This window comes from Pinus tabuliformis, chromosome 7, assembly GCF_031772625.1.
Source record: "Pinus tabuliformis cultivar Carrire ecotype Pingquan chromosome 7, CPIR1, whole genome shotgun sequence".
NCBI classification, from domain to species: Eukaryota; Viridiplantae; Streptophyta; class Pinopsida; order Pinales; family Pinaceae; genus Pinus; species Pinus tabuliformis.
Window position 1 is genome coordinate 270,559,837 of NC_142293.1, and position 25,372 is coordinate 270,585,208.

Here is a 25,372-nt window from a genome sequence, read left to right on the forward strand (position 1 = left end):
GCAGTCAATGACAACATGTTACATATATTTTCCTTGACCGCACACGATTAAACCCAACCTAAATCCATCTTAACTCTGGATCTATCAAGCACTGAGAGGGATCAAATCTCTAGAGGTGCAAATCTTTCCTCAAGTTTTGCACTCAAAAACGACGTTTGCACATCAAGATATTTGGTCCCTCTCTCTCCACTTATAGAGCCTAAGGAAAGTATTATAGAGAAATAAATCCTTGTGATTAGGTGATTTCATTCAGAACAAAATTGTTTACTATCTTGGGGAGTCTACCCTAGTATTATTGACATCTCTTATTATCCTAAATATTTTTGTTTTTGTTTGCTTCCTTCATGTTCTTTGTTGTTGTGCAAGCACATTTGGGTTTGATTTACTCCCCTTGGCTTGAAACCTGGTTAGGTTTCATTTGATTTTGTGTTTCAAAGTATATTGCTAGATAGATGTTGATTCAAAGCTAATTACAGAGTGTTTGGCCTTAGGGATGCTTATTAACTATTATTAATGTACATCAAAGACTTTGTTTAGCCACTATTTAGTCAACATTTGTACCTATAATTTGATTTTTGTAGGGTTGTTCTCTTAGGACTTGTTTTGAGCTTTTATGTTTGTGTTTCCTCTATATGTTTCAGTTAAGATCTATCTCAGACCATATTGAGAACTATTTCTTTGATTAGATCAAGTTTCTTTCTTATTTAAGGGCTTCTTTTCAAGTTGTTTTGCTTTGTTTTTCGAGGGATTTTCCCTCAGATCTTGTTTTCATATTTTAGATCTGTGCTCCCTATGATTACATTAGTTCATATTTGTTTTAAATGTACATTAGAGAAGTTTTCTTGAAGTGGATCTTATTTATTCTCTAATTTTGGTGTTTCCATTGTAGGGTTTTGCTTGAGTTTGTTTGTTTTTAGTGGCATTCTTATGTTTGGTTCTATGTGGTTGTGCAAATTTGGACCTGAGAGGTCTAGTTTAGTGTTTCAGATATGTTCATCTTATTATATTCAGAGAAATCTCTTTTGTTTCCATTACTTTCTTGTCTTCACCTTGACTTAGCGTTAGGTTTTTTAGCCATTGTAGATCATTGTTTATGCTTGATTTTTCTATCCACTAAACTATAACCATAGAGTTTCTTTGCACTTCCTCTTGTTGTTTATCAATTTTCCTTGATTGCTTTTGAGTGGTCTTTTATTTGCAAAGCCAAGTTTGGGATTTTGAGTGCTTGGTGTACTTCCATTGCAGATAGCTCTAATGCTATGCCAAACTTTTGATACCTAGAAGGTGTTACGAACTTATTTAATTATTCTGATTACGTATACATGTCAAAATTAATTTATCAACTAGAATTACTCAATAAAAACATGAACAAAACCATTCATAAAATAAAACTTTTAGTGGAGTACACAAGAAACCAATCACATAAGTAACACACCTATTTTTGACAAATGACCCCAGAAAAGCCCCGATGGAGGACGTGTGGGGGGTATTCCCCAAACTAGTGCCACTAGGGGGGTCCAACGGGGGGTGGAAACAATTATTTAGAGTCCCACCTCTAGATGGTGTTCGGGGACAATGCCTTTGAAGCAAAAAATCAGATAAAAATTTCCTTGTAAAATACTATAATTTTGTAGTTAATATAGTCATTCATTAGGCAAAAGGTATGAAGGTAGAATTTATGTTAATCTAGGGTTTTTTCCCTTAGAAGGAAACCCTTGGTTTATATGAGGTTATTTTATTGTATATGACCATGATTTTGTGTGAGAAAAAGGGAGGAGACTGTTACATTGCTCTGTTATTTGATTTATAATATTGTATTGTCATGAGGACTAGTTGTCTTGTAACTGTAATGTATTGTGTCATGCCATGCATAGTTGAGTCAAGGTCTAAGCATTGAAGTGTCTATGTTTTAATCTTCCTTATGAGGACTTTACATTGAGGATTGCTACATGTGTAGGTTGATGCTGATTTTGTATCAAGAGAGTGTGGATGGGGTTTGTATTGTAAATCATTCACCAATCCTGATGGTTACACAAGATGAAGTTGTCAATAATTTTATGCCTAGAGGTTGTGTTTTAAAAGTATGGTTGAATGGTTGCACCTATTGTTAATGATGCTATGTTGTGTTTCTTTCTCTTCACAACTGAGTTGCATGTGGACGCTACATCTGAGTATGAATGAAGATGTAAGAAGGAAGGCTTCATGTAAATACTAAACGAGAAGATCAACCTCTATCATTATTACACTAATAATTGTCCTAACTATTATATGAATATTATTATTTAATACATAGTGATTACTACATTATATCCTTAGTTGTAATATACTATTGGTTTTAGTTTTGTAAAGTTACTTGTTGAAAGCCAATTCTTAATGAAAATAAATTTGAACACACAAATTTACATGGATACTTTCCCTAGGAACCAAAAATGGGAATTCTAGAAGATTTTTAATTATATTGTTCATTACAATATTCCAATATAATATGTATAGATCATCACATCCATAAATCCAAATCCATTAACCTTATATTAGAATACAAGGACAATTCCAGAACCAAAACTAAAAAACCATGAGTTGAACCAGTAGACCATTAAAAACTAAAATCATGTGTGGAAAATTGCTAAAACCAATGTGCATGATTAGCTCTAGGAACACACATGTAATTGTTACACAAGCAAGAAGTCAAAATTGGAACCCACTCATCCCCAAAGCATGTAAACATGTAATGCAAGACTAAAGAAAAAAATTTAACAAAAAAATCGCTGCTAAAAAATCTTCACTTTAATTGTTAAGAGTCTTTATTTTAACTCAAAGAAATAAACCCAAGGGCCAACTTAATATAATGTATAAATATCAATTTCTAAGACTAAAATGCATAATTAATGAGACCAAACATATATATATTACAATCAAAATATAATTAAACACTAAAGAGTAGTAATGTAACTATGATGGAGGTGGTGGTCGGCCATGTCCATAACTTCCACGATTGGACATGGGGACATCAAACATTGGTTGGTTTAGTCCATAACTTCTTCCATGAGAAAAAGTAGGTGGTATCATGTCAATTGGGTGAGATAATATAGGACGTTCAGGAGGTGGTACCATCCCCATCCCAATTGGATGATATAATATAGGAGGTTGAGGAGCTGGTACCATGCCAATTGGATGAGATAATGTATGACCTTTGGGAGCTGGTACTATACCAATTGGATGATATGATATAGGACCTTTGGGATTGCACATGGGGACATGGGTACTCGCTGTTGGTTCCATGTCAATTAGATTAGGCAACTCGAAGAAATGAGACTGTAGCTTTTCTCTTCTCTCCTCTTTTTGTTGGGAGAAATGAGATTGTAGCTTTGCTCCTCTCTTGTCTTTTTGTTGAGCCGAAGTAACATAAAGAGATAATATAGGACATTTGGGATTGCACATGGGGACATGGGCAAAAGCTGTTGGTTCCATTCCAATTGGATTAGGCAACTCGGAGAAATGAGACTGTAGCTTTTCTCTTCTCTCCTCTTTTTGTTGGGAGAAGTGAGACAGTAGCTTTGCTCTTCTCTCGTCTTTTTGTTGAGCCAAAGCAACATAAAGAGGCCTGCCCAGGACAACCTTCTTATTCATTTCTACCAAAGCTTGGGATGCATGATCAGGTGATGAAAATGAGACAAATCCGGAACCTTTACTATGTCCATGAAAATCCCTCATTATCTTGCATGAAGTGATTGTGCCATAAATAGAAAACAGTTCTCTCAACTTGTTATCATCTATACTATCATCCAAATGTTTTAAATAAAGATTTGTTCCAGATTGTTGTCTCAATTCAGATTTCTTCAGTGATTTTCCGACGTACCATTCTTTGCCATCAATTTTCTTGCCATTTAAACTCTCAACGGACTTTGCTGCATCATCGATATTCTCAAAATTGACAAATCCAAAACACTTTGACTTCCCTACTGCATCTCTCATCACTACCGCACTGATAATTGTTCCATACTCATCAAAGTATTTCCTTAAATCTTCATCATTCATGGACTTTGATAAATTGTTCACAAAAACATTTTTAAACTTGCCTTTTCCATTTTTTTGTTCCTCTGGCTCTGGCTCCTTTTTCATTTGTTCTCTATCCTTCTTTTTCACCAGCTTCATTTGTTCTCTCTCTTCCTTTTTCATAAATGGGCGAACATAAATGTGACTGTCATTTATCAAAGTACCATTCATACATTTAATTGCATCTCGCGCTGCTTCGTCTTTCTCAAAATGAACAAATCCATATCCTTTAGATTGCCTTGATGCATCTGTTGCAATTTTGGAAGAAAGAATGGGTCCGAACACAGAGAATTTGTGATAGAGGGTTTGATTGTCTACTGCTTTGTGAAGATTTTTAATAAATATGTTTGCCGACCCACACTTGCGGATACTGGGGTCACGGTGTGAGTACATTATCCGAATAGGCTTTCCATTAAGGGGTGTAAAATTCAAGCTGCGTAAAGCCTCTGTGGCATCTTCAGCAGTGTTGTAATTGACATAGCCATATCCCAGAGAAGTCTTGGTCATGGCATCTCTACAGATGCGAACACTGACCACCGGGCCAACCTGCTCGAAAAGTTCCTGAATCTGGGCGTCGCTAACATTGGGCTCCAGATCCCGCACATACAGAGATTTGGGCCGTACTGATTCATTCGCTTTCTCGCTGCCCAAAAGATCAAAAAGACAAATTCCAAGAAAGTGTCAAACAACAAATTTCGTGAAACAAAGAAGTGGATGGTCACAAAAACCCATTTTTGTCAAGCAAACAAAAAGTCACCAAAAGCAAGGTTAACACAAAGATTGAGATCAATATTCCTACCCTGATGAATCAGAGCAGCCAAGATTCCTAGCAAGACCAATACTCCTTATAGTCAGAGAGAATTCGGAACAAGATTCTCGCTGTAAAAACAAAGACTGATACTGGAAAGTGACTGTTTCAGACTGACTCAAACTACCAAACAAACCTTCAGAGACATAAAGATTTACAAATCTTGAAAATTGAAAGATATACGCGACTGTACTTATGTACAGAATGCATGTATATGCTACTGTAACTAAGGAAACCTGTGTATACGCGGGTTCATTTAAAGAAACATGCGTACATACGCCTCTGTAACTAAGAAAAATAGCGTATATGAAAAGATTCAAGAAAAATAAAAAACAAACTGAAGAAACTGGCAAAGCTTAAAGTTCAAGAACAGACCAGACAGTAATAGCAAGCAAACAAGGCAGCTGAGCCCTGATTGGCTTGAAAAACACCCAAACTAGGAACAACAAGAGTGTTGTCCCCAGTGGAGTCACCAATTCTGTTGGAGGGAATTGCTCCCCTGGGGCTTTTTGGGTTGAAACCCTAGCAGATTGAAAGTTGTCTATTCAAAGAAACATGCATTCACACAGCCATTATGCTATTATAAGCAAATTCTATGATAAGGGTATGTACCTTTGGTCCTACATTTGAGAAGGCCCTTAGGGTCCAAACCCTTCTTGGAGTTCCCTTCTTCTATTTTGTCCTGCAAAACAACAAATTCAAAGAACACAACAGTACATGGACAAAAACTTATAAAGAAACCATCTTCATGTTATAAAGAAAGGTAGTTAGTTATGAAATCCAAACAACCGTTTACATATGAATTCTAAACATGAATATAATTAACATAAAGAAGATTCATTTTGGGAACCAAGACATGTGTTTCTTTTATTATAGACAAATAAAGTACATAAAAAGGGAATATTTTCACCTGAGTCACCTTCAGCGGGCTCCAAGAAAAGCTTCCTTCTGGATCCGTTCCAGCCTCAAGCCTCTAATAAACTCCTTCCATGACTCTCTCCATGATGTCATAAATGGTGGATGAACATCAACACACAAGGAAACAAAGGTTTCCTGCACAAAATGGGGGAAGTGCAGAAGGCACAAGGGACTTCATACCTAGTCAAGGGAAAAATCTCAGCATAATAACCTTTCTCTCTCTTCTCTCCTCCTTTTGGCCTTCCCTTTGAGGTCTTTTTATACCTCTCCCAAAGTAGTTCTTTAGTTGGGAGTTGGTTGGGAACAGTTGGGCCACGGGCACTAACAGGTGATCAGCAGGTAAAACCCGCGATCTCCACCCGAAAATAAGGAATTTTATATTTTTTTAAGTGTTTTAATACATACACGCGGGTTGGGTATACACCGACCCACGTATACACGCGTTTAACTCAGGGCAACGTCGCGTATAAGGGATAAAACACTGTTTTTTAAATTTTAGGACCAGGTCTGGAAGGAGGGGTTGCCCTAGGCCATGAGTACAACATCACAAACCATAGGAGTGAGATTTGGAGCTATAACAGATACCATGACAACCAAGATCGGAAAATTTAGGATGTTAGTCGGCATCCTCATGATTCGATGAATTGCATAAAGGGGTAGATGAGAAGCAAGAATGTTCATCCTCTACGTTTCCAGAAAAGATAGATGAAAAATCAAGTGGATGTTCAAAGAATGATTGGTCCTCTCCATTATCAGATGATGGAATGACATCTGGTGTGTCTTGCGAATGATCAACAGTGGGTGCTTCTATGAACAGAGATACACATGAAAAATCTAATATGGAAGGATCACCGAGGAGGTCAGAGAAAAATGGAGGCAATACAGACACATAGGGATGGTCCTCTGTTGCCGATGGATGTTCAAGCTCCCAGTCATGCTCTTCATGATTGTCAGCGCATGTTGGTTGTGCAACACCAACTCCATTGATAGATTGATCCTCTTTCAAAATAGGTGTATGATCTGAAAATGAGATCTTAAATCAATATTAAGGTATTACAGACTCATGTGTAGGAATGCCTATATTACTTAGTGCAATGGATCAAAAAGATTGTGAATAGTATAGACAATGAGTAGTTAGAAAAAATAACAACCACACACATAAACACAACAATTAATCAAGGAGTTCACCAAACTTCCTAGCTATGTCTCCTGGTCCAGCTTTCAGTGTTGACCTCTATATTAAGCCTTTAAGAGAAGAATATTACAAGTGTGAGATCAAGCAGAGCTATAACACAACAACACAGATATTACACATGGATTTCACTCAAAAACATCGAGTTTAAAGAGTACACAGACTCTCCCTCTTAGTACCTTTGATCCACTATTCATAGCTACATTTTCTCTGACTCTATCTCTAAGCAACTACCTCCCCCTGTCTCTACCTGTTATCACCAGAAACTATAGTCCATGTATATGACAATTGTCCATAAATTTTGAAGAGTCTTGTGGTCTTGTAAATAGCTTTCTTAACTTGTGTTAATTTCAAATTTTGAAATTGCAAGAGTTATGAATGAAATTCGTGTAAAGACAAGGGCATTGGTCATCTTTCATCATAGTTAGTTATGTCATGTCTTGTCAAAAGTACTTGCGCAGTTTCGCAGCGCGGGTGTCATGTCTTAGGTACTTGCGCAGTTTCGCAGCGCGGGTATGATTGGTCAAGTCTGTTGCTCAAATCTGTTTGCGCGGTTTCGTAGCGGCTTGTTTGTTAGCGATTTCGTAGCGCATTCCCTTAAATTTGAACTGCCCGCGCTACGAAATCGGGGTTTCGGGTTTTTATGCAGCGTTTTTCCCTAACTGTCTAATCCGAGAGGGGATGAGTTACGTGTCCGGTCATGATTGTTTCCTCACACCATTTGTCTGTCATGATTCGCCATTACTTTGCCATCAGATTTGATCTCATTGAGTTATGTGTCGGTTTGGGGAACGTTATGGAAAGTGGTCGTGTCATAATATGTTTTTCATAACAAATGAATGTCTTCTGCTTGATGAAAGCTTGAGCTTCATCCTAAATAGACTTCTGCAAGCAAGCCTGATTTCTACAGCGTAAAATCTGCTATTGTGCTGCAAACCATTGTCATTCCCTCGTGAAGAATTGTGTTAAGAAGTATGGAGAAAAAAGAGCATCGTTCAGGGAGGTGTGTGAGAACAGAACCGGAGGGATTAGATGTAACCCTCAGGGATGAGGAAATAGCAAAGGCATTCAGAGCTACTGGTTGTTGGCGGTTTTGTGAAAAGCTAAAAGGTGGACATGCAGAAGTTACCAAGGCATTTGCAGTGAATTTTACGGGATTAAATTCAAAAGTGGCCATGCTGGAGTTCCCGGTTTCACCTGAAGTTATTTCTAAAGTCACAGAAATCCCAAGAGGTGGTCAAGAGTGGTTCAAGAATTTCAAGTTTGATATGGGTCCGTGTAAGGAGTTCTTAAAGGCACCGTATGTGAATGAAGATCTCTCCAGAGCTGTCCCAAGGAGTTATCTTAAGGAGAATTATGCTGCATTATTGTCATGCATTCAGAAGTATTTGACGTGTGAAGGCCGATACAACAAAGTTTACTCATATCATTTCAAGCTGTTGCTACACTTTACTGGTAAGAGCTCCATAGACATACCCTTTTACTTATTCAGGAGTATTTCTAAGATGTGTGATAAAATTCAGTTGAAGAAGGAAGCCTATGAAACTTCTCTTTTCCATCATGGTCTGGTTAAATTACTGGTGTTGGATAGCCTACATAAAATTGGTAAGGACTGGGACTCGTTTGTATTCATGGCCGGTTTCCCAAGTAAAACGAGCCTAACTCCTTTACCTGTAAGAGAAAAAGAAGATAGGAGTGACGGTACTACTTTGGCTGAGTTAAGAAAAGAAATAACAGACCATAGCAAGTCCAAAGCTAAAACAAAGAAGACTCCTAAGTCAGCAGTTGAAAAAGCTCCTGAAGCATCGACAATCAAAACTTCAAAGTCATCCAAAGTATCTGAAAAGGAAGCTTCTAAGTCATCTCTTAAAGAAACACCAGAATCATCTAAACAGAAGACTCACAAAGGAAAAGATGAATTTGAGTCCAATAAAGTGGAAAGGGTTTCAAGAGTAAGAACTAGAGGACAGCTAAATAAAGAAAAGGGAAAATTGGCTCCTGTGGAAGAAAGTCCTGTGTCTAGGGGTAGTTTAAATGATTTGTTGGAAGCTATTGAATTAGAACAAGAGCACCCAATTCAAGTTGAACCCCTTGAAATTGAACAAGATCAATTGGTATCGCCAATGCATATTGATTTAACACTGTCTTCTCCTGAAAGTTCAAAGAAGTCAAAGGCTTCTAAAAAATTAAAGTTTGAAGAACCAGGGGTAGAGTATGCTTTTAAACCCCGCAGACCAATGACTAGGAGGCAAGTGAAGGAAGCAGAAAAGGTTCAAAAAGGGAAAGTCTCTTCAGACTTGCCTAGGACAGAGGCACTGGAAATTTTCTCTGAAATGGTCCAAGCAGCTAAAAATAAGAGTAAGGACAAAAAGGTGGTTATGAGTCCAAGTGGCAATATGGTGGCCATCAAAAAACAAGCTGGAGTAAGTAAGGAGATACCTCAGGTCTCAAATGTTTTTAAAGAGAAGGCAGTCAGGTATACCAATTATAGGAAAGCTGTGTTGAAAGGTAAAGCAAGAATGATCAGTCAAGCTAGTTCGGTGTCTGATGCCTATGTATGGACAGTACCAGCTTTAAAACAAGCAAAAACTATGAAACAAGTGAACATAAGTCTGAAAGCAGAGAATAAGAAGTTGAAGAAGGAGGTCATCAGTCTGAGAGAAAAGCTAGACAGGCTAGCTAAATGATTCAAGAAGGATTGTGTATTCTCAAAATTTTGATATATTTTGGGTCATTATCTTGTCAAAAGTTTTTGAGACTTTTTGTGTTTTTTTGCTGGTATGGAATGATTGAAGAATTATAAATTTGAAGTGATACTGTTTTGAGGCTCATAAAATTGATTTTAATGACCTACAGCAGTTTCGTAGCGCGCTACGAAACTGCTGTAGATGACTGATTATGATTAAAGCTTGGAATGGAATGCTGAGGTCAGCATATATTTTAACAAATGGTCAAATATTAAGCCTGGGGAATTTAGAAGATCAATCAGATACTTTGTTAAAGAGGCCAAGGGTAAATATTAAAAAAAGGGGCGAAGTTTTGTTTTTTGCTAAAAAGTCACTTTATCTCCGAGAATTTAGGGTTTGGATAGAGCTGCTGAGGTGTAAGATAATCCACTTGTCTAGCTCTGGGATGGCTGGTTCATGAATTCTTTTTAATCAGACGAGGTTATCCGAGGTGTAAGAGGTTCAAATATGGATCATTAATATGTGGACACCGAGGGGGACAATAACCAAGAATATAGGCTTCGTTTTCTTTTCGGTTATGTGAATCATCTCTGCATCAGGAACCCGAAGCTGTATATACATTGAACATGCTTCTAGTTTGGATATGGTTGTTATGGCAATGATACAGGTGGTGAGCTTTGAAGAACATAGCAGGGTATACAAGGAAGGAGACTTAAAGGGCCAGTATGATGGAATCCCCTGTTTTCGTATCATCATAACTTTTGTAATTAATCAGTTGGTTTGTGTCATGGTTAAGGTCATTTATGTAAAAACACGAGCTCCCTTCATGCTGGTTGAGGAGCCTCGTACAATAGTTTTTGATAGGCTATATATAGGAAGACTTGATATGTAAAAAAGGTTGGATACTTAATAGAAAAAGTGTGTTGTTTTGGGCCACTGTAAGATCTTTTTTGACAGTAATAGTAAAACAGAGTTATACTCTTCTCAAGATTCTCGAAGGATTGCCATGGTCAAATGAAGTGATGATGTGTTATACCTTATGTTATTTTATGGTTTTGTTGTATGCAATCACTCAGAATTCATACTTGTATGCTCTGACTTCCTGTGTATACAGCAAGCTATGTGTGGTGGAATATGTTTGACTTGTAATGCTAAGAGCCTTGATTTCTATGAGTTCACTGTGTTTTCTTGTTTGCTTGATATTATAGACTCCATAGCCCAATGAGATATCTTTTGGTGTGTTTCCAACCAGTTATGCTTACATTAAATCTATTGTACAAGAGTTAGCCCTCTTACCAACATTCAAAATCAATAACCTTTTCTTGAGAGAGCCCTCTCAGGCTAGGGAGGCCAATCCTTAGTCAAAAGCTTGGTCTGAAATAGTTACACAGAGTCTGCCTGATCAGCAGCCCTTCAGTTGTGATTTTGTGATAACATTTTGGTGCGTCTGCCGGGAGCTAAAGATTGAATTTCTGAAGGTAGCAGGAGTTCAAATGATTTTCGAGGCTGCATTCTACCTTGGTGACTCCATTTGTTGTTTTAAAGTTTAAAGGTGGCTTCGAAAGGAAGGTATACAAGGAGTAACCCTGATCCAAATCCACCTAGTCCTGTGGAAAATCCGAATATCATCTCAAGAAGTAAACAAAGGTTCTCTGACATTCCAGGTACTTCAAGTATTTCAAAGTCATTATTTACTGAGTTTTCTAGAAGTCTTGAGAACAAACTTGTAGATGATAAGGTTCAAGAGGTCATATTAAGGTCAGAAAATGAAGAAGAAGTAATAGGCATTATCTTGGATTTACAGAGGAGAGGTATTGATACATCCTCTTTAATTTCACAAAAAGATAAAGAGGAGTTTTGGGAAATTGTTTCTTCTGAGCTTTTGTTAGAAAAAGAAGATTTAAAACAGCTCAAGGAGCTTGATCCTTTTGAGATTCTGCTTAACTCAAACCTTGGGTTACCTCTCCCAAATTGGAGCTCTTTTGTTGGAGGGTTACAAAGTCCTAATAGTCCTTTTCGTACTCATATTTTGTCCTCAGCTTCTGCAAGTCCAAACAGTCCTCAACTCACATCTCATACTAGTCCTGGTCATAGCATACCTATTGTTGCTGTTCCTCCTTTCATCATGGCTGTACCTGCAAGGTATGCGCCTTTAGCCCTCCCTGCTGTTTTGCATGACTTACCAAACAAATATGCCTCTAAGATTCCAACCTGGGGAGGGGATGAAGACATTACAGCTGAGGAGCATGTGGATAGATTCAATGACTTTATTGATAGGTATGAAGTAGATGATGAAGATGTCAAATTGAGATTATTTGCTCAGTCCTTTATTGGGGAAGTTAGGAAATGGTTCAAGGCTTTGGGAGCTGGTAGTATTCACAGTTGGATTGAGTTTGAAGATAGTTTTTTGAGAAAATGGGGAAATAGGACTAATCCAGTACAAGCCCTCACTGAGTATAATAATTTGAGAAGAGCCCCAGATGAGACTATTCAAAACTTTTCTAAGAGGTTCAATAAGATCTATAATTCCATTCCAGCTCACTTAAAACCTCCTGGAGCTCTAGCCCAACTAAGATATGCCGAGTCTTTTGAATCTGATTTTTCTCTTTTACTCAGAGAAAGAGAGTCTGCTACATTGGCTGATATGCAAAATGATGCTATCAAGGTTGAAGTAAATATACTTGCTGCTAAAAAATCTAAGATGGCTAAGACCAAAATTAAGGAAGAGGAGAGGCCCTCTACTTCAGCCCAAGATGAAAGATTTGAAACCATGATGAAGACTATGGAAAAGTTAATGGATCAATTAGCACTTGGGAATACTGCTGCTCCTCAAGTGCAACAAGAACCTCGGTTCAGAAATCCCCAGTTTAGAAGGCCACAAAATCAACAAAGGCCAAGGGAAAATAGAAATCAGCCAGCTGATCCTCCTGTAAGACCTCCATTTCAGCAAAATATGGTGGATGGTGAGGAAGAGACTGAGGAACCAGAAGAAGCTATTCATTGTCTTGGTGAAGAAGATTCAGAAATCTTTTTAACAAAAGAAGAACATGATGAGTCTAGTCAACAGAAAGTTGAAGAAGAACCTTCAGATTTCCTTAAGGGTTATCAGCATGCCATATTTGAAATTCAGAAGCAATATAACCTCAGGAACCGAGATGTCCCCATTACAGCAAATAAGGGTCAGCCTAAGAAGAATGTTCCAAAAGCAGCGGAAGACAAAAAAGAAAAGCCAAAACAGGCTGAAGGAAAAGGTGATGCTCCTATTGAAAAGAAAGAGAATCAAGCTCTTGTTCTTCCTAAGGAAGTTGAGAAGTCTACTCCAGGATTCAATATAGAAAATGAGATTTCTAAAATTAAAATATCAGTCCCATTTAATGAACTTTTGAAAGTGAACAAGTATAGAAGCAAGATTGTGGAAATGCTAAATTCTCCCCCGGGAGGAGCTGATATTTTAAATTTACAAGAAGACAATCCTATCATTTGTTTGGGTCCAAGGCTGGAAGATGAGCAGAATGATGAATTTCCTCCTTTTTATATAAGCATCAATATACATGAAATGACTCTTCATAATGCCATGTTGGACTCAGGAGCATCTCATAATCTTATGCCCAAAGTCATTATGGAAAGGTTAGGATTGGAAGTGACCAGACCTTATAAAGATTTATTTTCTTTCGATTCTAAGAGGGTGCATTGTATTGGGTTAATTAAGGATGTTGTTGTGGCTCTTACACAAATCCCAGCCAAAACCACTGTCATGGATATTGTTGTGGCTGATGTTCCACCTAAATTTGGAATATTACTTTCAAGATCATGGGCAGCTAAAATAAAGGGTACTATGCAAATGGATTTGACTTATGCTACTATTCCAGTATTTGGGGAGCAGAGAAGGTTGTATCGGGAAACAAGGATGGCATACATGGTGAGTAGTAAGGATAAACCACAGAATTTTCCTATCTATTCTTGTGATACAGGCTTGGGATCAGCCATTCTGTTTAATGAATCAGTGGGAGAGGAATCACAGAAAGGAAAAGCAGAAAATCAGTGTGAAGAGTTGCAGCAAAGTAATGAAGAAGACATTGCTGGTTGCTGGTCTTTGTATTTTGATGGAGCAGCAGGGAAAGAAGGAGCTGGCGCTGGAATTTGGATCATGAGTCCAGCTGATGAGAGTAAGTTTCTGTCTTATAAACTCAATTTTGATTGCACAAATAACATGGCCGAGTATGAGTCCTTGGTTTTAGGCCTAGAAAGTTTGATTGAGTTCAAGGCAAAAAACATTGTTGTTTATGGGGACTCTGAGCTAGTTATAAAACAAGTTCAAGGGGTTTATCAAACAAAAGATGCAAGAATGAGAGCTTATAGGAATTTGGTGTTAGAATTGTTGGAAAAGTTTCAATCATACACTTTCAATGTCATAACCAGAGAGCAGAATTCCATGGCAGATTCCCTTGCTGTAGCAGCTAGCCTTTTTGTCATTCCTAAACATGCTTCTGACAGTTATGCAGTCAAAGTTCGCCATAGGCCAGTGATCCCTGACAATATCCTAAATTGGCAAGTATTTGAAGATGATCAGCAGGTGAAAAGTTTCTTGGAATTGAAAGGAGAGTTTGAGAATTGTCAAATTGACCAGCAAAACATGCTAGTGGAAACAAAAGGAAAATCTGAGGTGTTGCAGCTGCAAAATAACCTCATTCCTAAAGGTCTGATTCCACTTGAGAAACTTTTTGATCAGAATGATGTTTTTAAGGCGCCAAGGTTGCAGGCAAATGAAGAAGAGATAGAAAGCTGCAATCTAGGTGATTTAGTAGCGCCTAAATTGATCAAAATTTCAAAATTTTTATCAGCTGATCTAAAGGTTAAGTACATTGATCTGATGAAGAAGTTTATTGATGTGTTTGCTTGGAATTATACTGATCTCAAGCAATATGACTCCTCAGTTATACAACATACAATCCCCATTAAGCCAAATGAGAAGCCTTTTAAGCAAAAATTGAGAAGAATTAATCCTCTACTGATGCCGTTAATTGAGAAAGAGGTCAAGAAGTTGTATGATGCGAAGATTATTGTTCCTATCAGATTTTCAAATTGGTTAGCCAACTTGGTTCCAGTGAGGAAAAAGAACGGAGAAATAAGGATTTGCATAGACTTTAGGAATTTGAACAAGGCTTCACTCAAGGACAATTATCCTCTTCCTAAGATGGATCTCATGTTGCAGAATATTGTAGGCTCTCAAAGAATGTCAATGCTGGATGGCTTTTCAGGATACAATCAAATCCTTGTTCATCCAGAAGATCAAGAGAAGACAGCCTTTACTACACCATGGGGCACATTTATGTATGCCAAGATGCCCTTTGGCCTCATGAATGCCGGGGCGACTTTCCAAAGGGCTATGGACATTGCTTTTGCAGATGAGAGAGATAAATCAGTTGTGGTATACCTTGATGATATCACAGTATTTTCAAAGAGAGAGGAAGATCATTTAAAGCATCTAGAAAAGATATTATCGAAGTGTAGAAGGTTCGGCATTTCTTTGAATCCAACTAAAAGTATCTTTGCTTTGACTTCCGGTAAGTTGCTTGGGCATATCATTTCTCAAGAAGGCATTAAAATAGATCCAAATAGAGTTAGTGCTATTTCAAGGCTGGATTTGCCAAGGAGTAAGAAAGAAGTTCAGTCTTTTCTTGGTAAAGTCAATTTTGTTAGGAGGTTCATTCCTAACTTTGCAGAGGTGGTTAAGCACATCACAAAAATGCTAAAGAAGGGAGCAGACTTTAGATGGACAGCTGAGGCGAGAAAGTCATTTGAAGAAATTAAGAAAGCACTCACTCAAGCACCGGTGCTTATTAGTCCTGATTTCTCCAAGGAATTTTTAATATTCACTTATGACTCTGAGGATACAATCGCTGGAGTTCTTTTGCAGAAAGGGGATCAAGGTACTGAGCAGCCTATTTCATTCTTTAGTAAAACATTGGCAAATGCTGAGTTAAAGTATAACATTTTAGAAAAGCAAGCATATGCTTTGGTTAAGGCAATCAAAGATTTTAGAATCTATGTGCTTCATTCTCATATTATTGCATTTGTGCCAAGTGCTGTTATTAAGGAAATTCTCACACAAGCAGACCCGGATGGTAAAAGAGGGAAATGGATAGCCAAATTGTTGGAATATGATATTGAAATTAGGCCAACTAAATTGGTGAAAGGCCAAGGGTTAGCAGAGTTGCTAACTCACTCAAATCTAGACTGCAGTGATAGTAATTTTAATGCAGAAATATCAGAGATTTTTGAAGAAGAGGAAGAGTTGGTTCAAATTAATGAAAAATTTCTAATATCTGAATGGTATAAGGATGTCTCATTTGTATTACAGCACAACAGAGCCCCTGACAATCTTCCCAAGTCTAGAGCCCGTTTCATCAAGCTGAAATCTCTTAAATATTTCGTTTATGAACAGAGTTTGTTTTGGAAGGATGCTGGAGGAATTCTGCTAAATTGCTTAATTGAAGAGGAGGCTGATAAAGTGATTGAAGAATTTCACAAAGGAGACTGTGGAGGTCACCATTATTGGAAGGCTACAGCTAACAAAATATTGAGAGCTGGGTATTTTTGGCCCACCATGTTCAGAGATATTTATAAAAAGGTTGCAGCCTGTCATGAATGTCAGTTGTTTGAAGGTAAAAGAAAACTCATGCCTATGCCTCTAGTTCCAATTTATGTAGAGGCGCCTTTTCAGCAGTGGGGGCTAGATTTTATAGGTGAGATACATCCCTCCTCATCAGGCCAACATCGGTGGATACTTACAGCCACAGATTATTTCACAAAGTGGATAGAGGCAGTGCCAACTAGACAAGCTAATGATGCAGTCATTATTTCTTTCTTAGAGAACAATATTTTATCAAGGTTTGGATGTCCACTCAAGCTTATCACAGATAATGCTCAAGCATTTAAGTCTAAGAGAATGATAAACTTTTGCCACCAATATCATATTACTCTTGGTCACTCAACAGCTTATTATCCACAAGGCAATGGTCTAGCTGAAAGTTCAAATAAGAGTCTTGTGAGGATTATCAAGAAGTTACTGGAGGAAAACAAGAAAACTTGGCATTTGAAACTGAAGTATGCATTATGGGCTGATCGCATATGCACTAAAAGATCTATTGGAACCTCTCCTTATGAACTTGTGTATGGAGCAGAAGCCATTTTTCCAACCTCTCTTGGTGTCCCAGTTATGAAATTAATTCAAGGACTGGAGGAAGAGCCAAATGCCATTCAAAGGAGAATCAATCAATTGATTGCATTACAGGAAAAAAGGAGTGAAGTGGTCGAAAATTATCAGCAAAATCAGAATAGAGTCAAGAGGGCTTTTGATAAGAAGGTTAAAGATGTGACTTTTCAAATTAATGACAAGGTTTTGAAATGGGAAGCCAGGATTGAAGAAAAGGGCAAACATGGTAAATTTGAGAGTTTATGGAAGGGACCATATGTAATCTCTGCTTTCCATGGAAACAATACTTATATTTTGCAAGAAGTTGATGGATCACAGTATGCTGGTGGGCCTGTCAATGGCAGGTTCTTAAAGCATTATTATCAGTGAAAAGTTTGCCAAGAAATTCATGATCATTGTAAATAATCATGGTTTTCAAAGTGTTTTGTGTTAGTAATAAATGACAAGTTGAACTAGCAGATTTTAGCCCGAGGAGAAGGCCCACAAAGTTTGAGAGGAATGCTTGTCAGCCAGATGTGAGTGTAATAAATGGATAAAGCACTGGTACTACGTGTTCTTAGTGTACCACAGGGGCACACTATCCCTAGTGGAGCCGCTGTTATCACCAGAAACTATAGTCCATGTATATGACAATTGTCCATAAATTTTGAAGAGTCTTGTGGTCTTGTAAATAGCTTTGTTAACTTGTGTTAATTTCAAATTTTGAAATTGCAAGAGTTATGAATGAAATTCGTGTAAAGACAAGGGCATTGGTCATCTTTCATCATAGTTAGTTATGTCATGTCTTGTCAAAAGTACTTGCGCAGTTTCGCAGCGCGGGTGTCATGTCTTAGGTACTTGCGCAGTTTCGCAGCGCGGGTATGATTGGTCAAGTCTGTTGCTCAAATCTGTTTGCGCGGTTTCGTAGCGGCTTGTTTGTTAGCGATTTCGTAGTGCATTCCCTTAAATTTGAACTGCCCGCGCTACGAAATCGGGGTTTCGGGTTTTTATGCAGCGTTTTTCCCTAACTGTCTAATCCGAGAGGGGATGAGTTACGTGTCCGGTCATGATTGTTTCCTCACACCATTTGTCTGTCATGATTCGCCATTACTTTGCCATCAGATTTGATCTCATTGAGTTATGTGTCGGTTTGGGGAACGTTATGGAAAGTGGTCGTGTCATAATATGTTTTTCATAACAAATGAATGTCTTCTGCTTGATGAAAGCTTGAGCTTCATCCTAAATAGACTTCTGCAAGCAAGCCTGATTTCTACAGCGTAAAATCTGCTATTGTGCTGCAAACCATTGTCATTCCCTCGTGAAGAATTGTGTTAAGAAGTATGGAGAAAAAAGAGCATCGTTCAGGGAGGTGTGTGAGAACAGAACCGGAGGGATTAGATGTAACCCTCAGGGATGAGGAAATAGCAAAGGCATTCAGAGCTACTGGTTGTTGGCGGTTTTGTGAAAAGCTAAAAGGTGGACATGCAGAAGTTACCAAGGCATTTGCAGTGAATTTTACGGGATTAAATTCAAAAGTGGCCATGCTGGAGTTCCCGGTTTCACCTGAAGTTATTTCTAAAGTCACAGAAATCCCAAGAGGTGGTCAAGAGTGGTTCAAGAATTTCAAGTTTGATATGGGTCCGTGTAAGGAGTTCTTAAAGGCACCGTATGTGAATGAAGATCTCTCCAGAGCTGTCCCAAGGAGTTATCTTAAGGAGAATTATGCTGCATTATTGTCATGCATTCAGAAGTATTTGACGTGTGAAGGCCGATACAACAAAGTTTACTCATATCATTTCAAGCTGTTGCTACACTTTACTGGTAAGAGCTCCATAGACATACCCTTTTACTTATTCAGGAGTATTTCTAAGATGTGTGATAAAATTCAGTTGAAGAAGGAAGCCTATGAAACTTCTCTTTTCCATCATGGTCTGGTTAAATTACTGGTGTTGGATAGCCTACATAAAATTGGTAAGGACTGGGACTCGTTTGTATTCATGGCCGGTTTCCCAAGTAAAACGAGCCTAACTCCTTTACCTGTAAGAGAAAAAGAAGATAGGAGTGATGGTACTACTTTGGCTGAGTTAAGAAAAGAAATAACAGACCATAGCAAGTCCAAAGCTAAAACAAAGAAGACTCCTAAGTCAGCAGTTGAAAAAGCTCCTGAAGCATCGACAATCAAAACTTCAAAGTCATCCAAAGTATCTGAAAAGGAAGCTTCTAAGTCATCTCTTAAAGAAACACCAGAATCATCTAAACAGAAGACTCACAAAGGAAAAGATGAATTTGAGTCCAATAAAGTGGAAAGGGTTTCAAGAGTAAGAACTAGAGGACAGCTAAATAAAGAAAAGGGAAAATTGGCTCCTGTGGAAGAAAGTCCTGTGTCTAGGGGTAGTTTAAATGATTTGTTGGAAGCTATTGAATTAGAACAAGAGCACCCAATTCAAGTTGAACCCCTTGAAATTGAACAAGATCAATTGGTATCGCCAATGCATATTGATTTAACACTGTCTTCTCCTGAAAGTTCAAAGAAGTCAAAGGCTTCTAAAAAATTAAAGTTTGAAGAACCAGGGGTAGAGTATGCTTTAAAACCCCGCAGACCAATGACTAGGAGGCAAGTGAAGGAAGCAGAAAAGGTTCAAAAAGGGAAAGTCTCTTCAGACTTGCCTAGGACAGAGGCACTGGAAATTTTCTCTGAAATGGTCCAAGCAGCTAAAAATAAGAGTAAGGACAAAAAGGTGGTTATGAGTCCAAGTGGCAATATGGTGGCCATCAAAAAACAAGCTGGAGTAAGTAAGGAGATACCTCAGGTCTCAAATGTTTTTAAAGAGAAGGCAGTCAGGTATACCAATTATAGGAAAGCTGTGTTGAAAGGTAAAGCAAGAATGATCAGTCAAGCTAGTTCGGTGTCTGATGCCTATGTATGGACAGTACCAGCTTTAAAACAAGCAAAAACTATGAAACAAGTGAACATAAGTCTGAAAGCAGAGAATAAGAAGTTGAAGAAGGAGGTCATCAGTCTGAGAGAAAAGCTAGACAGGCTAGCTAAATGATTCAAGAAGGATTGTGTATTCTCAAAATTTTGATATATTTTGGGTCATTATCTTGTCAAAAGTTTTTGAGACTTTTTGTGTTTTTTTGCTGGTATGGAATGATTGAAGAATTATAAATTTGAAGTGATACTGTTTTGAGGCTCATAAAATTGATTTTAATGACCTACAGCAGTTTCGTAGCGCGCTACGAAACTGCTGTAGATGACTGATTATGATTAAAGCTTGGAATGGAATGCTGAGGTCAGCATATATTTTAACAAATGGTCAAATATTAAGCCTGGGGAATTTAGAAGATCAATCAGATACTTTGTTAAAGAGGCCAAGGGTAAATATTAAAAAAAGGGGCGAAGTTTTGTTTTTTGCTAAAAAGTCACTTTATCTCCGAGAATTTAGGGTTTGGATAGAGCTGCTGAGGTGTAAGATAATCCACTTGTCTAGCTCTGGGATGGCTGGTTCATGAATTCTTTTTAATCAGACGAGGTTATCCGAGGTGTAAGAGGTTCAAATATGGATCATTAATATGTGGACACCGAGGGGGACAATAACCAAGAATATAGGCTTCGTTTTCTTTTCGGTTATGTGAATCATCTCTGCATCAGGAACCCGAAGCTGTATATACATTGAACATGCTTCTAGTTTGGATATGGTTGTTATGGCAATGATACAGGTGGTGAGCTTTGAAGAACATAGCAGGGTATACAAGGAAGGAGACTTAAAGGGCCAGTATGATGGAATCCCCTGTTTTCGTATCATCATAACTTTTGTAATTAATCAGTTGGTTTGTGTCATGGTTAAGGTCATTTATGTAAAAACACGAGCTCCCTTCATGCTGGTTGAGGAGCCTCGTACAGTAGTTTTTGATAGGCTATATATAGGAAGACTTGATATGTAAAAAAGGTTGGATACTTAATAGAAAAAGTGTGTTGTTTTGGGCCACTGTAAGATCTTTTTTGACAGTAATAGTAAAACAGAGTTATACTCTTCTCAAGATTCTCGAAGGATTGCCATGGTCAAATGAAGTGATGATGTGTTATACCTTATGTTATTTTATGGTTTTGTTGTATGCAATCACTCAGAATTCATACTTGTATGCTCTGACTTCCTGTGTATACAGCAAGCTATGTGTGGTGGAATATGTTTGACTTGTAATGCTAAGAGCCTTGATTTCTATGAGTTCACTGTGTTTTCTTGTTTGCTTGATATTATAGACTCCATAGCCCAATGAGATATCTTTTGGTGTGTTTCCAACCAGTTATGCTTACATTAAATCTATTGTACAAGAGTTAGCCCTCTTACCAACATTCAAAATCAATAACCTTTTCTTGAGAGAGCCCTCTCAGGCTAGGGAGGCCAATCCTTAGTCAAAAGCTTGGTCTGAAATAGTTACACAGAGTCTGCCTGATCAGCAGCCCTTCAGTTGTGATTTTGTGATAACACTACCATTGAATGGCTTTCAAGCCTATCGGCGCTATCGATTTGCATTCCTTTCTCGGGATTTGTGACTCTCGACCCCTATCCCTTCTTCTCCCTTTTGAGCGTTAAAAAATCATTGCAAAACGCTTAAGGTATGGTGGCCACTTTTTTGTAACGGAAAGGACCACTGGCACAGGTGAAATCCCCAAGAATACGTTTCTCATTCAAAACCAAAAATACACTAAAAACAATGGAAAATATGACCAACAAGCCAAAGAAAGAACTCAAAAGATATTGAATCCAACTATAATCCTATCGAGTCCATGTTATATCACTCTCGCAAGCCCACCATTGATCTGCCTTCAATCAGGCGGTTCGTATCCATCCCGATCATCCAACCTACTCATTCATTTTGCACTGTTGATCTACGACCTTCCAATCCAATAGCTGACAGCCATTTCGGGCAGCCCACTTGCACGGAGATTACCTGTCCAGAAAGGCAGTTTTCTCTCTCCTGCGGTGGGCTACGTGTCGGTAAGTGTATGAAATTGGGTGGAGCCCAACCAATACCACTTACCACCTGAAGCCTGCCCGAAATCCCACTTACCACAGAACTAAAATAACATAAAACTGCATCTGTAAATCTTTAGGGTCTAGATTTAACGCTTCGTGTCATTTCCTTTTGTATTTTAGTTTTATAACGAAAATGCACTAATACAAAGAAGAAGCTCGACAAACACTTTTATGTCAGAACTCAAGATTTATAGAGCCGCATTTATAAACCCCGTTGGGTCCACTTTGATTGCAATTGCAAGTCACAGCGGCTATGGGTCTTCGCCCCTTTGTATTGTTGTGATGCAATATTGCAATGCGATATATCGCAATCGCATATCACATTGTCTTAGGGCCTTCGGTAAGCCCTCCCTTTGGAATTCTCATGATGCTATAATGTAATCTCGGTCGTTGATCTGCGCGCTTGATAAATGGTCCATGTTGTGTCGCTATATCACAATTACAAATTCCATAGGGCTGCCTCCGATACACTCCACCGACTTCGATATCACTGAACCCTCCGATGCGATCCATTGATTTGATCTGGACTGTTGATATGACCGATCCGACTGTTCTGATTCAATGATACTTCAACCTTCGCTTTACTCTGTTTCCGCCAATTATTTAGTGTTTTCCTCTTCGATAGGGTTTTCTGATATTTGAAGACTTAGAGGTTTAGAGAATTTAAGATCCATTTTGGATCACGCCTTCCCACTCAAAAGCTTTTGGACCACCAAAAGTTGGTATTTAGGCATCGATCAAGTGAGGATACAACTCCCTCACTTGTTTAACTTCTATCCATCATGCTTTGCCTAGATTTGAACCTTTGAGTCCCACTCTCAGGTACTCAACATCCCCTTGACGCGTAGTTCTTAACTTCATATCCAGAACTATGTCTTCCTATAACTCATTGAGATACTTAGGCAACAAATCCCCAATAGAAGGCAACTGACTTTGCTCTTCAAGATCTTCAATCAATGAAGGTTCATACAGTCTCAAGTTTTCTACATTAACGACTGAATAGATCTGCATATAAGCTGGTAAATCAAGGCGAAAATAATTTTCACCAATTTTATCAAGTATCTTGAAAGGTCCATACCTTATTGGTTTTAGCTTCTTACCTTCACCTTGCATTCTATCTTTGCTAATGTACAACCAGACTTGATCACCAACTTGGAAACTATGCTCAACTCGATGCTTATCATGGCTTGCCTTGTACCTGGCTTGACTTCTTTCCAGCTATTCTTGTACTTCCTGGTGAATTTCCTGGATTTGTTCAATGGACTTGGTTGCTTTGTCCACATTATTGTGTCCATCAACTACTATGTCTTTACCAAAGACAAAATTCAAGGGAGACTTGGTATAAAACCAAAACAAGTCTCAAAAGGAGATCTCTGAGTAGAAGAGTGCTTGGCACGGTTGTAAGCATGCTACACATAACACAAATGCTAATCCCAAATCTTCGGATGCTTGCTTCAATAGCCTCTGAGAAACTGGATCACTGTCTTGTTGACCACCTCTATTTTACCATCTGTTTGTGGATGAAATTCTATGATCTTCTACAACCTGGTGTCCATCAACTCCCATAAACTTGACCAAAACTTCCCAACAAATCGAGAATCTCAATCAGATACAATAGAAGTGGGTAAACGAAAATGAACCCATACATTCTGAAAGAACAACTATTATGTTTGTTCAACTTTAACCTGCTTGTTACAAGGTACCAAAATGCACATTTTACTGAAACTATCCACACCAACATACAAATAATCATGACCTTTTCTAGATTTTGGAAATCCCCCAACAAAGTCCATGGAAACACTTTCCCAAGGTTAAGAAGGAATTGGAAGTGGAGTGTACAAGCCTAATTTTCTACTACTGGGCTTGCTGGTAGCACACATAGTACACCCTTTGATATATCTAGAAACTGTACCATGCATTCTTGGCCAATAAAAAAACCTTTGCAATTGTGCAACTGTTTTACTTACACCAAAATGACCTGAAATTAGAGATGTGCTTCTCGACTTATGTTAACTCTTTCAGTTTGTGGAATGCATAACTTCCCAAATGATATAAGATTTGGTCCTTTACATAGTAATCCAATTCTTCTACTTCCTTGTCATGACTTAAAGTTACATATAGATCTTTAAAATCTATGTCTTGAGCATATTGTTCAATGTAACTTTCATGCATTACTGAGTTATGCTTAAGTATAGTAGATGCATTTATGATTGGTCTTGACAACATATGTGCAACCTTATGGTGTATGCCCTTCTTATATCTGATGACAAGATGAAATTGTTGTAGAAAACCCATCCACCTGTAATGTCTTGATTGTTGCAATTTAGTTTGTGAGTGCAAATATTGAAGTGGTTGATTATCAGTATGTATGATTGTTTCCTTACCCATTAGGCAATGTTTCCACTTTTTCACACTTTTTACTAATGCATACAATTCTTTATCATATGTGGGATAATTAACTACTGCAGAAGTAAATGTCTCAGAATGATAGCATATGGGTTTTCTGTGTTGCATCAACATTGCTCCCATGGCATAGTCATTGGCATATGTCTCAATCTCAAATGGATGTTGAAGATCTGGCAGTGCTAGTACTAGTGTTGTACCGATTTTCTCTTTTAAGGTTTCGAAGGCTTTCTACTGTTTGCCTCCCCACTAAAACACCTGTTTCAATCCTGTTAAAGCATGTAATGGAGCTACAATCAAAGAAAAGTTAGCAATAAAATTTCTCCAGTATTGTATTGGGTTTAGGCCAATTCACAATGACTTCAACCTTAGAGGGATCTACCTTCAATTCACCACCTCCTATAATATAACCCAAATAATTTAAAGATGTTCTGCCAAATTCACATTTTGACAGTTTTACATAGATATTTTCTCTTTTTAAAACATCTAAAGTCTGCTTTACATGCTTCACATGGTCTTCCCATGTCTTACTAAAAACAAGAATGTCATCTAAATAAACAATTACAAAATCATCAATAAAAGGTCTGAGTAGATCATTCATAACTCTCATAAATATAGCAAGCGCATTAGTTAAGCCAAAGTCATAACCAACCATTCATACAATCCTTGCTTTGTCTTGAAAGTAGTCTTCCATGCATCCTGTTCTACAACTCTGACCTGATGATAACCACTTCATAAGTCTAACTTAGAAAAGTAAACTGCTTCTTTCAATTGATCTAATGGATCATCAATATGAGGAAGAGGATAACGATTCTTGATCGTTATTTTATTTAGTGCTCTATAATCAATGCACATTCTCCACGATCCATCTTTCTTTCTCACCAGCACGATTGGATATCCACATGGTGATGTGCTTGGTCATATAAACCCTTTATTGAGCAACTCCTATACCTGCTTCTTTATCTCTGCATTCTCTAAAGCTGACAACATGTACATTCCAATGTTAGGTAATGGAGCATCTTGCTACAAACAAATATCATGTAATATTTCTCGCTTGGGCGGCAGACCTTTTGGTTC

The 25,372-nt window shown here is 38.0% G+C and overlaps 1 pseudogene; it reads right to left on the reverse strand.

Annotated features, from left to right (window-relative positions):
- Nucleotides 1-2,949: 2,949 nt before the first annotated feature.
- Nucleotides 2,950-25,372, reverse strand: part of LOC149246912 (polyadenylate-binding protein 8 pseudogene) — a 32,817-nt pseudogene continuing 10,394 nt past the window's right edge.